The sequence below is a fragment of the Trachypithecus francoisi genome, unplaced genomic scaffold (genome assembly GCF_009764315.1).
Source record: "Trachypithecus francoisi isolate TF-2019V2 unplaced genomic scaffold, Tfra_2.0 Lachesis_group21, whole genome shotgun sequence".
Lineage (NCBI taxonomy): Eukaryota > Metazoa > Chordata > Mammalia > Primates > Cercopithecidae > Trachypithecus > Trachypithecus francoisi.
In genome coordinates, this window is record NW_022681467.1 from 45550155 (window position 1) to 45567417 (window position 17263).

Here is a 17263-nt window from a genome sequence, read left to right on the forward strand (position 1 = left end):
GGAGTCTAACGAGCCATCGTCGTGTCTGGGGCTGGGACCCGGAAGTAAACAGGCCGGACGTGACGGAAGCCACTCGGCTTAGGGATGGTGGCTGGCCGGGTTGTCATGGAAACCGCTCCGGAGCCGGGAGCTGCATTCATGATTCCACACAAGCAAGCAGGGGCTAACGGTCGGATCCCGCGCCACCATTGTACGAACAGAAATACTGAGGCTCAAAGAGAGCCAATGAGACGCTGAAATCACGCGTGATTGGAATCCAGCCTTGCTAAGGCTGTTGGTGTTACGGGCTGTGGGCGACGGTTAAGAGCGTGGGTCCCATTTTTAGCTTTGCCACTTACTAGCTGTGTGACCTTGGACAAGTTACCTAACCTCTCTGAGTCTCAGCTTTATAACCTGTAAAATTAATAAAGCCAGGCGTGGTGACACGCGACTGTAGTCCCAGCTACTCGTGAGGCTGAGGCGGGAGGATCGCTTGATCCAAGGTGTTCGAGACCAACCTGGGCAACATAGCAAGGCCACGTCCCTTAAAAAAAAAAAAAAAAAAGCCGGGCACGGCGGCTCACGCCTGTAATCCCAGCACTTTCAGATAAATCCCCACCAGACCCTGAGCTGCTTATTCACCTATTTCCCCCCAAGCTCTGCACATGTCTGATGAGGAGGCACACAATAGATGTTCATTGATTGTAGGATTCTCACTCTGTGTATTGGTGACCCCAGCCAAAACCGGTGGGCCTTGTGTGATGAGTCAGTGACTTAATACTGGGAAACGTTTGGAGAACCAGCAATCTGCTGTCCAAACAGTAGCATTACTGTGTTTACCTGTCATTGTCTGAGCACCGTTCAAGGTCCCTGTGTTCTTTATCAGCTCATGTTTAACCTCCTCTCTTCGTTATCTGCAACGTGATGATGTTCACAGGAATTCCATCTGAGACAAACTGTCCCACCTTAAGTCTGCCTTTACAACAACTCAACGCTCTGGTTTGGTAGCTCTTACAATATTGCATTTTCACGTGGGACTGCTAAAAAAAAAAGTCCCCTCCAGCTCTGTGGGTCTGTGACAGCCAAAAGAGAAACAAAGATTTTGAAGAAGGGCTTTACTGGTAGGAAACCCTGGTCATCGAAACTTGGTGACATCTACTATCAGAAAAGACCCAAAGTCTCCAAAGAAAGTCACATTTCTCATCTTTTTTTTTTTTTTTTTTTTTTTTTTAAGACGGAGTCTCGTTCTGTCACCCAGGCTGGAGTGCAATGGCACGATCTCAGCTCACTGCAAGCTCCAAGCTCCGCCTCTCGGGTTCACACCATTCTCCTGCCTCAGCCTCCCGAGTAGCTGGGACTACAGAGGCCCGCCACAATGCCTGGCTGATTTTTTGTATTTTCAGTAGAGACGGGGTTTCACTGTGTTAGCCAGGATTGTCTGGATCTCCTGAACTCGTGATCCACCTGCCTTGGCCTCCCAAAGTGCTGGGATTACAGTCATGAGCCACCGCGCCCAGCCTTTTTTTTTTTTTTTTTTTTTTTTGAGACAGAGTCTTGCTCTGTAGCCAGGCTGGAGTGCAGTGGTGCAATCTCGGCTCACTGCAACCTCTACCCCCTGGGTTCAAGTGATTCTTCTCCCTCAGCCTCCCAAATAGCTGGGATTACCGGCAAGCGCCACCACGCCCAGCTATTTTTTGTATTTTCAGTAGAGACGGGGTTTCACCATGGTGGCCAGGATGGTCTCGATCTCTTGACCTCGTTATCCGCCCACCTTGGACTCCCAAAGTGCTGGGATTACAGGCGGGAGCCACTGTGCTCGGCCATGTTTCTCATCTTTTAAACAGAGTTGAAGGCTTGTGACTTCTCTACTTGGTGATGTAGAAATGACAGGAGCATCCTTTCCCGACTTTATTATATAATGATTAGCAGATTATATAAGGGTCACATGACAGTGATTAGGCACTTCTGCTTCCGAAGAGCCAACAACACGAACAATCTACCTACCTCTTTCTATTTTTTAGTTTTTTTTCCCCATCACCAAAGTAATACATGATTCCAACAATACAGAGGAGTATAGAACAAAAAGCGAAAGAGAAAAGCTACCCCATGACCCAGCAATTGGATTTCTCAAAATCTACTAGAGAAACATACACATGTGCACAAAGAGACCTTTTGCATCATTGTTTCTAATGCAAAAGCAATAATGGGAAATATTTAAATCTCCATCACTGAGGTAATGGTATATCCATACTAACAAATACTGTGGATCGCTTAAAAAGGGTGATGCACGGCTGGGCAGTGGCTCACGCCTGTAATCCCAGCACTCTGGGAGGCCGAGGTGGGCAGATCACGAGGTCAGGAGATCGAGACGATCCTGGCTAACATGGTGAAACCCCCATCTCTACTAAAAACACGAAAAATTAGCCGAGTGTTGTGGCGCCTGTAGTCCCAGCTACTTGGGAGGCTGAGGCAGGAGAATGACATGAACCCGGGAGGCGGAGTTTGCAGTGAGCCAAGATTGTGCCACTGTACTCCAGCCTGGGCGACAGAGTGAGACTTCGTCTCAAAAAAAAATAATAATAAAATAAAAAATAAAAAAAGGGTGATGCAAACCTACAGAACTCTGCAGGACACACCGTGGAATAAAAACAGAGAGACAGAAAGAAACCAAAAAAAAAGAAAAAAGAAAAAAAAAAAAACAAAAAACAGAGAGACATACTGTGAAATGGAAAACAAAACATCACCCAATACTTTATATATATATATATATATATTTTTTTTTTTTTGAGACGGAGTCTCGCTCTGTCGCCCAGGCTGGAGTGCAGTAGCACGATCTCTGTTGACTGTAAGCTCCGCCTCCCAGGTTCATGCCATTCTCCTGCCTCAGCCTCCCAAGTAACTGGGACTACAGGCACCCGCCACCACGCCCAGCTAATTTTTTGTATTTTTAGTAGAGATGGGGTTCACTGTGTTAGCCAGGATGGCCTTGATCTCCTGACCTTGTGAACCGCCCACCTCGGCCTCCCAAAGTGCTGGGATTACAGGCGTGAGCCACCGCACCCAGCCAATACTTTATATTTTCTAAGGGTATATATATAGTCAACTAGGGGCCAGGGCGATGACTCACACCTGTAATCCCAGCACTTTGGAAGGTTGTGGCGGGCAAATCACCTGAGGTCAGGAGTTCGAGACCAGTCTGGCCAACATGATGAAATCCTGTCTCTACTAAAAAAAAAAAAAAAAAATTAGCTGGGTCTGGTGGCAGGCGCCTGCAGTCCCAGGAAGTCCCAGCTTCCTGAGAGATGGAGGTTGCAGTGAGCCGAGATGGCGCCACTGACCCCAGCCTGGGCTACAGGGTGAGACTCCGTCTCAAAAAAACAAAACAAAGTCAACTGGGGACAGGAACACAGATACAGATATCTGTCTTTCATTCCACAAACACACATTTATGTGATCTGTATTAATATCTTTCTCCCCCAGAAGTCAGTGAACTCCACGAGGACAAAACTATGTCTGTTTTGTTCATAATTATATCGCTACTACCTGGCATATATGCACTACCTAGCACACAATAGGGTGTTCAACGTAATTTGTTTCCGACCAGAATTTTCACTGAATACCTACCATGTGCCAGGTTTGATGTCAGATTTTTTTTTTTTTTAATTGAGACAGGGTCTCACTCTGTCACCCTGTCTGGAGTGTAGTGGCATGATCATAGCTGACTGCAGCCTCAACCTTCTAGGCTCAAGCAATCCTCCTGCCTTAGCCTCCTGAGTGGTGCGGACCACAGTTGCACACCACCACATCTGGCTAATTTTGTTAACTATTGTGTAGAGAAAGGGTCTCGCAATTTTGCCAAGGCTGCACTCGAACTCCTGAGCTCAAGTGATCCTCCCACCTTGGCTTCCCAAGATGCTGGGATTAGAGGCGTGAGTCACCACACTCGGCCTGATGTTAGGTTTAAAGGGCATAACTGTGAGTGAGACAGACACAGTTCCTGCCCTCACAGAGCATCCAGTCTCCTTATCAGAAATAGAATATTCATAACATAGGAGTAGGATGAATAAAACCCTAGAATTCAGGATAGAAGATGGTGAATGATATGAGAGGGGTATAGAGCTTAGAGCATGGAGAAGTGACCTCTGAAAGGGTAAATTAAGGATAGTCTCCAGTAGGAGGTAGAATTTGAGCTGGGCTTTGAGTGACTTGGACATGAGAGGATGTCCAGCTTTCCTTCCAGCTGGAGTAAAGGAAGCAATCAAAGATAAGGACCTGAGGTCAAAAACTCGGCTACCTGTGACTGAGCTCAGTGGCACACGCCTGTAATCCCAGCACTTTGGAAGGCTGAGTCAGGCAGATCTCTCGAGGTCCAGAGTTCAAAACCAGCCTGACCAATATGGTGAAACCCCATCTCTACTAAAACCACAAAAATGAGCCGGCCTGTAGTAGCACGTGCCTGTGGTCCCAGCTACTCAGAAGGCTGAGGCTAGAGAATCGCTTGAATCGGGGAGGCGGAGGTGGCAGTGAGCCAAGATCACACTACTATACAGTAGCCTGGGACACAGAGGGAGACGCTGTCTCAAAAAAACAAAAACGAAAACACAAATTCAGCTACCTGCAAGCACATAATGTGGACAAATACGAGGTACTAGAGTACTATAGCCTCGCACTGTGTAGGACCGGAAATTAGTAATGTAATCTAACATAGTACCTGGCTCACAGCAGGCATCCAGTAAGTACTTCTGTGAGAAAACAAATATTGTTGAATCCCTTCCATCTTCAGTTGACTTGTGGCCAAGCTTCTCGCTCACCAGGCATGACCAGATACTCTGATTTTTGGAGACAAGTTAGAGATCCAGATTGTTTATTTATTTATTTACTTACATATTTAGAGATAAGGTCTTGATCTGTCATCCAGACTGGAGTACAGTGGCATGATCATAGCTCACTGCAACCTCAAACTCCTGGGCTCAAGGGATACTCCCACCCGAGCCTCCCACATAGCTGGGACTACAGGCTCATGCCATCATGCCCAGTTAATTATTTTGTGAAGACATGGGATCTCACTATGTTGCCCAGGGTGGTCTCAAACTCCTAGCCTCACGTGAGCCTCCCACTTCAGCCCACCAAAGTGCTGGGATTACAGGCACCAGCCACTGCGCCCGACCTGGAATCCAGATTTTTAAATAAAATTTCTTAATTGTAAACACCATTTGTAAGTATACCTCCTATTTCTATCTGTTGACAGGGCCTAGAAGAAATGGCACCCCTGTAGCAACAAGCGCCTAGACTAAGACTAACCAGAGCTTAGTCCGTGGAACCAGGGCTTCCTGGAGAAATGGCTGATTCCCAGGGATGGGTCAGGGAAACTACAACATAAGGTTGGAACATATTATTCAGCCAGAAAGTAGGATGTGCCCAAAGAATGACGGGACGCGTTAAAAGCACACAAAAGCTAGGATGGAGAGTCCCTATTGGCCAGATCTGGGGCAATGTGAGTATCAAAATAAATAATAATAGCAGATTATAATAACTTAATTGTGGGGAGAGAAGTTAGGAGCCCATACTAATGCTAAACATAAAATATCATGATTCAGCCAGTAATCCCAGCACTTTGGGAGGCCGAGACAGGTGGATTACCTGAGGTCAGGAGCCTGGCCAACATGGTGAAACCCCATCTCTACAAAAATACAAAACAAAATTAGCCGGTAATGATGGCGGGTGCCTGTAATCCCAGCTACTTTGGAGGCTGAAGAGGGAGAATTACTTGAACCCAGAAGGTGGAGGTTGCAGGGAGCTGAGATCACACCACCGCACTCCAGCCTGGGTGACAGAGCGAGACTCTGTCTCAAAACAACAACAACAACAACAACAACCATGTTTTATTTATTTATTCTTTTTAGGCTAGTCAAGTGAAGCAATGGGAATGGAGAAGAAACAAATCTATAACTGGTTTTGATGAATTAGTTGTAAGCACCACTGCCATTGGACCAGCTAATACCATGGTTATCACAGGAGTGTGTCTGAGGCTGTGTTTGGCCCTGAGTGCCAGGTCTGCACCCTGCACTAAGGATGGGTGAGGAACGACAGGCAGTCGAGCTGGTTGGTGCTACAGGTAACAATAGTACCTACCAAAATACAAGTTAAATGAGATAGTCCTTGTGATATGATAACATGTTAATTATTCAATTAGCATTAGCTATCATGACTCAACCCTTTTATATGTTTTAAAGCTTAGAGAAACACTTTATCCATAGTGGCTGCTTATTACATTTATTACATTTCTGTTGATTGAATGAAATGATACAGTTTTACTAACTACTAGCTCTTACTTCCCATACTGTTTTCTTTTCAGGATCCTCACTCTAGTCTAAGAGCATAATTTAATTGTGTTGTCAGACAGCTTATCTTCAGGGTTATGACATGGAGTCATACTGCCTGGGACATCATCTTTATTTATTTATTTTTTTGAGAGAGGGTCTCTCTCTGTCGCCCAGGCTAGAGTGCAGTGGTGCCATCTCGGCTCACTGCAACCTCCACCTCCCAGGCTCAAGCGATCCTCCTACCTCAGCCTCCCAAGTAGCTGAGACTACAGGCGTGCACCACCATGCCCTTGCACTTTTTGTAGAGACAGGCTTTGGTCATGTTGCCCAGGCTGGTCTCAAACTCCTGAGTTCAAGCAATCCACCCGCCTTGGCTTCCCAAAGTGCTGGGATTACAGGCATAAGCCACTGCGCCCAGCCTCACCATCTTTCTAAGCCTCAGTTTCCCCACCTGTAAAATGGAGCTGATCATACTATCTTCTTCATAAGGTTATTTGCATATTGAATGGGATAACATGTGCAAAGAAGTTCCCCCAGTGCCTGGAAGGGAGTGATCCTGCATCAAATGTTATCCATGATTAGGATTCTTGTTGTCCCACATGAATTTGCTGGGTGCTACAGATTCTGTCTGGCTCCCAAAGCTCAGAATTCATTCTGGCCTCCCACGGGTGGAGGCAGGGTTTGGGGGAGGTTTGTAATTCTAAAGATGGCACGTCTTGAACTGAAAGCTGGCACTGTCAAGCTTCTTCACAATCAGTAAGAACGGCTTTCTTCCCCCTTTCCCCTAAATATAAACCCAACTGCCAATCGCTTTAAAGTCTTCATGTCTGCAGCAGAAGCAATCCATGAGTCCAAAAGTGAGGCAGCTGGCAGAGGGCTGTTGTTAGTGGGATCCACCCAGCCCGGCCCAGCTCCAGGGAGACACACTTCATGGGATTGGATGTGGGCAACTCAGCATTTCTTCCTTATGATTCTTAATTGCACCTGAAAACAGTAACCCCGAGGTTACGAACCCCGGGTGTGTACTACAACAGTCTCTTAAAGTACTGGGTTTCAGGGCCGGGCACAGTGGCTCACTCGTGTAATCCCAGCACTTTGGGAGGCCAAGGTGGGCGGATCACTTGAGGTCAGGAGTTCAAGATCAGCCTGGCCAATATAGTGAAACACCATCTCTAGTAAAAATACTAAAATTAGCCGGGCATGGTGGCATGTCCCTGTAATCCCAGCTACTCAGGAGGCTGAGGCAGAATTGCTTGAACCCAGGAGGTGGAGGTTGCAGTGAGCCGAGATAGCACCATCGTACTCCAGCCTGGGAGACTCTGTCTTTTAAAAAAAAAAAAAAGAAAAGAAAAGAAAAGAAAAATTAGCCAGGCATGGTGGCAGGCACCTGTAATCCCAGCTACTCAGGAAGCTGAGGCAGGAGAATCGCTTGAACCCAGGAGGCGGAGGTTGCAGTGAGCCAAGATCACGCCATTGCACTCTAGCCTGCGTGACAAGAGTGAAACTCCGTCTCAAAAAAACATATATAAGGCCGGGCACAGTGGCTCACGCCTGTAATCCCAGCACTTTGGGAGGCCAAGGTGGGTGGATCACGAGGTCAGGAGATCGAGACCATCCTGGCTAACACGGTGAAACCCCATCTCTACTAAAAAATACAAAAACTTAGCCTGGCGTGGTGGTGAGTGCCTGTAGTCCCAGCTTCTTGGGAGGCTGAGGCAGGAGAATGGTGTGAACCTGGGAACCAGAGCTTGCAGTGAGCCAAGATTGCGCCACAGCACTCCAGCCTGGGCAACAGATCAAGACTCCATCTCAAAAAATAAATAAATATATATATATAAAATAAAATTTAAAAAAATTAAAATACAAAAATTAGCTGGGTGTGGTGGCAGGCCCCTGTAATCCCAGCTACTGGGGAGGCTGAGGTGGGAGAATCAGTTGAACCTAGGAGGTGGAGTTTGTAGTGAGCCAAGATCTCACCACTGCACTCCAGCCTGGGCAAAAGAGTGAGATTCTGTCTCAAAATAAATAAATAAATAAAATAAAAAATGGGCAAAGGACTTGAATAGACATTTCTCCAAAGAAGATACACAGACGGCCAATAAGCATGTGAAAAGATGTGTGTCATCACTAATCATTAGGGAAATGTAAATCAAAACCACAGTGAGATTCTACTTCAAACCCTCTAGGTGGCTATAATAAAATGTTTTGAAAAGAAAAATAACAAATGCTGGCAATGATGTAAAGAATGGTACTTGCTGATGGGAATGTAAAATGGTGCAGCCGCTGTAAAGAACAGTCTGGCAATTCCTCAAAAAGTTAAATGACCATATGACTCAGAAATTCTACTCCTAGGCATATGCCCAAAAGAATTGAAAATAAGGACTCAAAACAGACACTTGTACATCAATGTTCATTGCAGTATTATTCACATTAGCCAAAAGGTAGAAACGACCCAAGTGTTTGGTGACAGATGAATGGATAAACAAAATGTGGTGCATCCATACAATGGAATATTATTCAGCCTTAAAAAGGGAGGAAATTCTTTGGGAGGCTGAGGTGGGTGGATCACAAGGTCAGGAGATGGAGACCATCCTGGCTAACACGGTGAAACCCTGTTTCTACTAAAAATACAAAAAATTAGCCAAGCATGGTGGTGGGCGCCTGTAGTGCCAGCTACTCGGGAGGCTGAGGCAGGAGAATGGCATGAACTCAGGAGGCGGAGCTTGCAATGAGCCGAGATAGAGCCACTGCACTCCAGCCTGGGCAAAAGAGCAAGACTCCATCTCAGAAAAAAAAAAAAAAAAAAAAAAAAAGAGGAAATTCCAATGCTACATCATAAATAAACCTTAAAAATGTTGTGTTAAGTGAAAGAAGCCAGTCACAAAAGGACAAACATTGTTGTGATTCCATTTATATCAGATGTCTGTAATAGGCAAATTCATAGAGACAGAAAAAGGATTAGATGTCACCAGTGACTGGAGAGGGAGGAATGGAGAGCTATTTCTTAATATTTGGAGTTTCTGTTTAGGTTGCTGAAAAAATTTTGGAAGCAGAGGTGATGTTTGCACAACATTGTGAATGTAATTAATGCCACTGAAGTACATGCTTTATTGTGGTTACAATGGCAATTTTTATGTTATGTATGTTATCACAATTAAAAACTTTTTGGGGGGACCAGGCCAGTGGCTCACGCCTGTAATCCCAGCACTTTGGGAGGCTGAGGCGGGTGGATCACTTGAGGTCAGGAGTTCGAGACCAGCCTGGTCAACATGGTGTAACCGGGTCTCTACTAAAAATGCGAAAAAAAAAAAAAATAGCTGGATCTGATGGCACACACCTGAAATCTCAGCTACTCAGGAGGCTGAGGCAGGAGAATTGCTTGAACCCAGGAGGTGGAGGTTGCAGTGAGCCGTGATCACATCACTGGACTCCGTGCACTCCAGCCTGGGCAACAGAGCAAGACTCTGTCTCAAAAAAAAAAAAAAAAAAAAAAAAAGAATGGTGTGGCCGGGCACAGTGGCTCATGCCTGTAATCCCAGCACCACTGCACTCCGGCCTGGGTGACAAAGCGAGACTCCATCTCGAAAAATAAATAAATAAATAAATAAATAAATAACAAAAGATCTGGACAGACGCTTCACAGAGGTAAAACATACAAATGGTCAATAAGCAAATGAAAAGGTACTCAATGGCATTCATCATTATGAAATCTAAAACTGCATGATACCACTACACACTCACTAGAATGGCTAAAATAAAAGTGTCTGACAACCAAATGTTGGTGAGAATGTGAAGCAACTCATACCTTGTTAGTGGTAATGGGAAATAGTTGGAAAATGGCTCAGTTTGGCAGTTTCTAATAAAATTAAACACACATTGACCGGGCGCAGTGGCTCACGCCTGTAATCCCAGCCCTTTGGAAGGCCGAGGTGGGCAGATCACCTGAGATCAGGAGTTCAAGACCAGCCTGGACAACATAGTGAAACCCCATCTCTACAAAAATACAAACATTAGCCGGGCATGATGGCAGGTGCTTGTAATCCCAGCTACTCAGGAGGCTGGCACGGAAGAATCACTTGAACGCAGGAGGCAGAGGTTGCAGTGAGCCGAGATCATGCCATTGCACTCCAGCCTGGGCAACAGAGCAAGACTCCATCTCAAAAACAAAACAAAAATTAAACACACATTTACCAAATGACCTGGAAATTCTACTTCTATGTGAATACTTAGTTTTGAAATGTCTTGTTAATTGTGATGACTTTGTTCTATCCTCAGCCAGTGTCTCAAGTCACAATGTACACATGAGGTGCAGTTTACTGTAAATGAAGGTGGATTCAAATCCCCCATTTCAATGTCTTCTTGTTAGTATTCATTATTTGGTTGCAGTTCTTGTCAGATATTATGAGATCGTTATGTTTTTACCATTACGTGGCTGACCCTTGATATAATAGAAACTGTAAAATGCTATGAGCTGGTGGGATCACGAATGAATGCAATTTTCTGGAGGCAGTTTGTTTTGTTTTGTTTTGTTTGAGACAGGCTGTCATTCTGTCGCCCAAGCTGGAGTGCAGTGGAGCGGTCTTGGCTCACTGCAACCTCTGCCTCCTGGGTTCAAGCGATTCTCCTTCCTTAGCCTCCCGAGTAGCTGGGATTACAGGCATGTGCCACCACACTCGGCTAATTTTTGCAATTTTTTGGTAGAGACGGGGGTTTCACCATATTGTCCAGGCTGGTCTCAAATTCCTGACCTCAAGTGATATGCCGGCCTCTGCCCCCCAAAGTGTTGGGATTACAGGCGTTAGCCTCCGCCCCCTGCCAGGGGCCGCATTTTTATGTGATCATTCCTGCGTGGCTTTCTTGTTTAAGATGGAATCATTCACTATTATATTTCCAACACTTAGCAGGACACTTAGCACACAGGGTTATTGGTTGAATGAATACCTGCCAGTGTCTCCTCTGTTAAGACTCCTTTTAGGCCGAGACTCTGTCTTTTTTTTTTTAATTTTTGTTTTCAGGCAATGTACAGTAAGCCATGATGGGCAGAGGCAGGAAATACTTAGAGAACTGGAAAGAATAAAGGAGCCGGTGTTCTCTGCAGAGCCAGGTGAGTCTGTGAGATGCTCACACGCCCCCTGGTGGTGTCAGTAGGAATTCTTCCTGGCTCTCAGCAATTTGGCACTCTTGAAGAATCAGCTGAAATCAAGATGAAATTATCTACCCACAGGTTTAAATATGTAGCAATACATGATGGGGTAAATTATGCCTAACTTAGATAAGTATAGCGATAAATTTTACATGTGGCCTGAGGCTGATAGAACTCTGACGCCTGAGAGTTACAGGATTTGAGGGCTGGAGTTATTTCTGATTCATCTTAACTGTTCTTAAAGCATCATTGTTTGTTTATTTTTTTCTTTTTTTAAGAGAAAAAAAGTCACCCAGGCTGGAGTGCAATAGCACAATCATGGCTCATTGCAGCCTCAACGTCCTGGCATCAAGCAGTCCTCCTCAGCCTCCCAAAGTCCTGAGCCTACATGTGCATGCCACCATTCCCAGATAATTTTTGTATTTTTTTTTTTTTTTTTTTTTTGAGGCGGAGTCTCGCTCTGTCGCCCGGACTGGAGTGCAGTGGCCGGATCTCAGCTCACTGCAAGCTCCGCCTCCCGGGTTTACGCCATTCTCCTGCCTCAGCCTCCCGAGTAGCTGGGACTACAGGCGCCCGCCACCTCGCCCGGCTAGTTTTTTGTATTTTTAGTAGAGACGGGGTTTCACCGTGTTAGCCAGGATGGTCTCGATCTCCTGACCTCGTGATCCGCCCGTCTCGGCCTCCCAAAGTGCTGGGATTACAGGCTTGAGCCACCGCGGCCGGCCAATTTTTGTATTTTTTGTAGAGATGGGCTATTGCTATGTCGCCCAGGCTGGTCTCGAACTCCTGGGCTCCAGGCAAGTGCCTTAGCCTCTCAAAGTGCTGGGATTACAGATTAAGCCACCTCACCTGGTCCCAAATTTTTAATTAAAAAGTGGTACATGAAGTTGATATAAATATTCAGACAACACAAAAGGAAACAGAAGGACGAGTCTTTCTCCAGGCCCAGAACCTAAGACCCAGTTCCCTAGATGCCCTTTTGTTGTTGTTTTCTTTTCATATCAAATAGAGACAGGGTCTTGCCATGTTGCCCAGGCTGGTCTCGAACTGCCAGGCTCAAGTGATCCACCTGCCTTAGCCTCCCAAAGTGCTGGGATTACAGGCGCGACCCACCACGCCCAGGCCAGTTTCCCTTTCTCATAGGAACCACTGGTACCAGATTCTCAGAAATCTTCCCAGGAGGCTGGATGTGGTGGCTCACGCCTGTAATCCCAGCACTTTGGGAGGCCAAGACGGGTGGATCACCAGAGGTCAGGAGTTCAAGACCAGCCTGGCCAACATGATGAAACCCCATCTCTACTAAAAATACTAAAAAATTAGCCAGGCGTGGTAGTGGGCACCTGTAATCCCAGCTACTCAGGAGGCTGAGGCAGGAGAATTGCTTGAACCCAGGAGATGGAGGTTGCAGTGAGCCAACATGGTCCCACTGTACTCCAGCCTGGGTGACACAGTGAGACTCTGTCTCAAAAAAAAAAAATCTTTCCAGTAGGGCAATTGACTCATCCTGTTTTGCCTGGGACTTTCCCAGTTTTGGGAAAGTCCCAAAACTGGGAAAAAAAAGTCCCACATCTTGGGAAACCCCTCGCTCCCAGGCAAACCTGGACACTTGGTCACCCTACTTTCCAAAGGCATCTATTTATCATATACAAACATACACATATATTAGTTGCATTACTTGGCATCTTGGTGCTGTTTTAGTTAAAAAATATATTTTGGGCCAGGTGCGGTGGTTCACGCCTGTAATCCCAGCACTTTGGGAGGCTGAGGTGGGCAGATCACCTGAGGTCGGAAGTTCAAGACCAGCCTGGCCAACATGGCAAAACCCTATCTCTACTAAAAATACAAAAGTTAGCCGGGAGCAGTGGTGGGTGCCTGTAATCCCAGCTACTCGGGAGGCTGAGGTAGGAGAATTGCTTGAAAAAAGGAGGCAGAGGTTGCGGGGAGCCCAGATTGTGCCACTGCACTCCAGCCTGGGTGACACAGCGAGACTCTGTCTGAAAAAAAAAAAAAAATATATATATATATATATATGTATATGTGAGATGATTCAATATCAGCTTCATATTTATTTAACAAATATTTATGTAGTTACCTAGCATGCACCAGGCATTATTTCGGAAGCTGAAGATCCAACAGTAAACAAAATTGACAAAACCCTCTGACCTCATGGAATTGACATACTAGTAATGATATCTATTGCATTTATTTAATCAACCCCCAATCATCATTCTGGTTGCTTCCAGTATCTTCCTACTGTGACAACACTGTCCTGAATATCTGTGTGCATGTAGCTGTCTCACACGCATGAGGGTATCTATAGCAGCGCTGTCCAATAGATCTTCCCGCAACGATGGAAATGTTCTATGTCTGCTCTTTTCAATGTGTAGCCACGAGTCACATGTGGCTATTGAGCACTAGACATATGGCTGGTAAGACTGAGGAATAGAATTTTAAATTTTATTTAATTTGTTTTTTTGTTTTTGTTTTGTTTTTGTTTTTTTTTTTTCTTGAGATGAAGTCTCGCTATGTTGCCCAGGCTGGAGTGCAGTGGTGCCATCTTGGCTCACTGCAAGCTCCTCCTCCCAGGTTCACGCCATTCTCCTGCCTCAGCGTCCCTAGTAACTGGGACTACAGGCACCCACCACCACGCCTGGCTAATTTTTTTGTATTTTTTAGTAGAGACGGGGTTTCACCGTGTTAGTAGCCAGGATGGTCTCGATCTCCTGACCTTGTGATCCACCCGCCTCGGCCTTCCAAAAGTGCTGGGATTACAGGTGTGAGCCACCATGCCTGGCCTTTTTTATTTTTTTTTGAGAAAGAGTCTCTGTCAGTCAGGCTGGAATGCAGTGGCACAGTCATGTCTCACTGCAGCCTCAACCTCTAGAGCTTAAGCGATCCTCCCACTTTAGCCTCCTGAGTAGCTGGGACCACAAGCGTGCACCACCACATGTAGCTAGTTTTTTTTAATGTAGAGATGGTGGGGGGGCGGGTCTTGCTATGTTGATTAGGCTGGTCTCGAACTCCTGGCCTCAAGTGATCCTCCCATGTTGACCTCCCAAAGTGCTGGGATTACAGGTGTGAGCCACTGCACCTGGCATTAATTTTTTTGAGACAGGGTCTTGCTCTTGCCCAGGCTGGAGTGCAGTGGCAAGATCACAGCTCACTGACACTTTGAACTCCTGGGCTTAAGCAGCCCTCCTCCGAGTAGCTAAGACTACAGGCACATCCATGCCACTGCACTCGGCTAATTTTATGTTTGTTTGTTTGTAGACAGCGGGGTGTTGGTACGTTGCCCAGGTTGATCTTGAACTCCTGGCCTCAAGAGATCCTCCCACTTACTTTTGTATTTTTTGTAGATACAGGGGAGGGAGTTGGAGGCAGTGGGGTGTCTCACTATGTTACCCAGGATGGTCTCAAACCCCTGGACAAAAGCGATCCACCTGCCTCAGCAACCCAAAGTGCTGGGATTACAGGCGTGAGCGGCCACGCCCAGCCTCTCCTTAAATTTAAGCAAACAAATTTTAATAATGATGCCTGACGCCTGTAATCCCAGCACTTTGGAAGACCAGGACAGGAGGACCATTTGAGCTCAAGAGTTCAAGACCAGCCAGGGCAACATGGTGAAACCCTGTCTCTACAAAAAATTTAAAAATTAGCTGGCTATGGTGTGCACGCCTATAGTCCCAGCTACTTGGGAGTATGGGGTGGGAGGATGGCTTGCACCCATGAGGCGGAGTTTGCAGTGAGCCAAAACTGTGCCATTGCCCTCCAGCTTGGGCAACAGAGCCAGATCCTGTCTCAAAAAAGAAAAAAAAAAAAAAGCCTAGGCTACATAGAGAGACCTTGTCACTACAAAAAATAGAAAAAATAGCTAGGTATAATGGCACATGCCTGTAGTCTCAGCTACTCAGGAGGCTGAGGCAGGAGGCTCACTTGAGCCTGGGAAGTCAAGGTTGCAGTGAGCTGTGATCACGCCACTGCACTCCATCCTGGGTGACAGAGACCCTGTCTCAAAAAAAAAGAAAAAAGAAAGAAACAGAGGAAGAAAGAAAGGGAGGGCGGGAAGGAAAGAAGGAGGGAAGGAAGGAAGGAGGGAAGGAAGGAAGGAAGGAAGGAAGGAAGGAAGGAAGGAAGGAAGGAAGGAAAAAAGAATTTTTTTTTTTTTTTTGAGACTGAGTTTCACTCTTGTTGCCCAGGCTGGAGTGCAGTGGCTCGTTCTCCACTCACTGCAGCCTTTGCCTCCTAGGTTCAAGCGATTCTCCTGCCTCAGCCTCCTGAGTAGCTGGGACTACAGGCGTGCACCACCAGACCCAGTTAATTTTTGTATTTTTAGTAGAGACAGGGTTTCACCATGTTGGTCAGGCTGGTCTTAAACTCCTGACCTCAGGTGATCCACCCACCTCGGCCTCCCAAAGTGCTGAGATTACAGGCATGAGCCACCATACCCAGCTTTTTTTTTTTTTTTTTTTTAAAGAACATGATTCAACTGTATTGCTGTCTACAAGAAACTCACTTTATAGACTGGCTCTGAAAGGATGGAAAAAGATATTTCATGCAAATAGTGACCAAAGAACAGGAGGGCTGGCAATACTAATATCAGAAAAATTACTTGTCCAGGCCGAGCACGGTGGCAGGAGTTCGAGACCAGCCTAACTAATATGGTAAAATCCTGTCTCGACTAAAAATACAAAAATTAGCCAGGCGTGGTCGTGCATGCCTGTAGTCTCAGCTACACAGGAGGCTGAGACAGGAGAATCACCTGAACCCAGAAGGCAGAGGTTGCAGTGAGCCAAGATCACACCACTGCACTCCAGTCTGGACGATAGAGCAAGACTCCATCTCAAAAAAAGAAAAAAGAAAAATTACTTGTCCAAAAGATTACAAGAGATAAATAAGGCATTGTATATTAATAAAAAGTTCAATGCAGCCAGAAGATATAACAATTATAAACATTTATGTACCTAATAACAGACCATCAGAACATATGAAACAAAAATTGGTAGAATTGAAGGAAGAAATAGACAATTCCACAATAATAGGTCGAGACTTCAATGCCCCACTCCCAAGAATAAATAGAACAAATAGGAGATAAGTAAGGAAATAAAGGACTTGAGCGACACAGTAAGACAACCAGATCTAACACATATACAGACACTACCCAACAAAAGCATACACATTCTTCTCAGGCGCACATGGGATAGCCTCCAGGATGGACCATATGTTAGGCCACAAATTAAGCCTCAAGAGATTTTAAAAGGTAGACATCAGCCAGCCGTGGTGGCTCAGGCCTGTAATCTCAGCACTTTGGGAGGCTAAGGCAGGAGGATTGCTTGTGCCCAGGAGTTTGAGACCAGCCTAGGCAACACAGCAAGACTTTATCTCTACAAAAAGAGAAAGAAAAAAAGAAAGAGAGAGAGGGAAAGATAAGAAGGAAAGAAAGGGCCGGGGGGCGGGGATGGCTCACACCTGTAATCCCAGTATTTTGGGAGGCCGAGGCAGGCAGATCACAAGGTCAGGAGATCGAGACCATCCTGCCTAACACGGTGAAACCCCGTCTCTACCAAAAATACAAAAAGAAATTAGCCGGGCGTGGTGGCAGGCACCTGTAGTCCCAGCTACTCGGGAGGCTGAGGCAGGAGAATGGCGTGAACCCGTGAGGTGGAGCTTGCAGTGGGCCGAGATCGTGCCACTGTACTCCAGCCTGGGTGACAGAGCAAGACTCCGTCTCAAACAAACAAACAAAAAAACAGGAAAGAAAGAAGAAATAAAAGAGATCATACCAAATGTCTTCTCCAAGCACAACTGGATAAGGCTAGAC

General features: G+C 45.9%; 1 long non-coding RNA gene across 1 annotated transcript; it reads left to right on the plus strand.

Annotated features, from left to right (window-relative positions):
• Positions 1 to 12: 12 nt before the first annotated feature.
• LOC117068906 lies at positions 13 to 11412 on the plus strand. Its single transcript, XR_004431290.1, has 4 exons — positions 13 to 190; positions 5228 to 5473; positions 5883 to 6094; positions 11318 to 11412. It is a non-coding gene; the product is annotated as an uncharacterized LOC117068906 (long non-coding RNA).
• The last annotated feature ends 5851 nt before the right edge of the window (positions 11413 to 17263 follow it).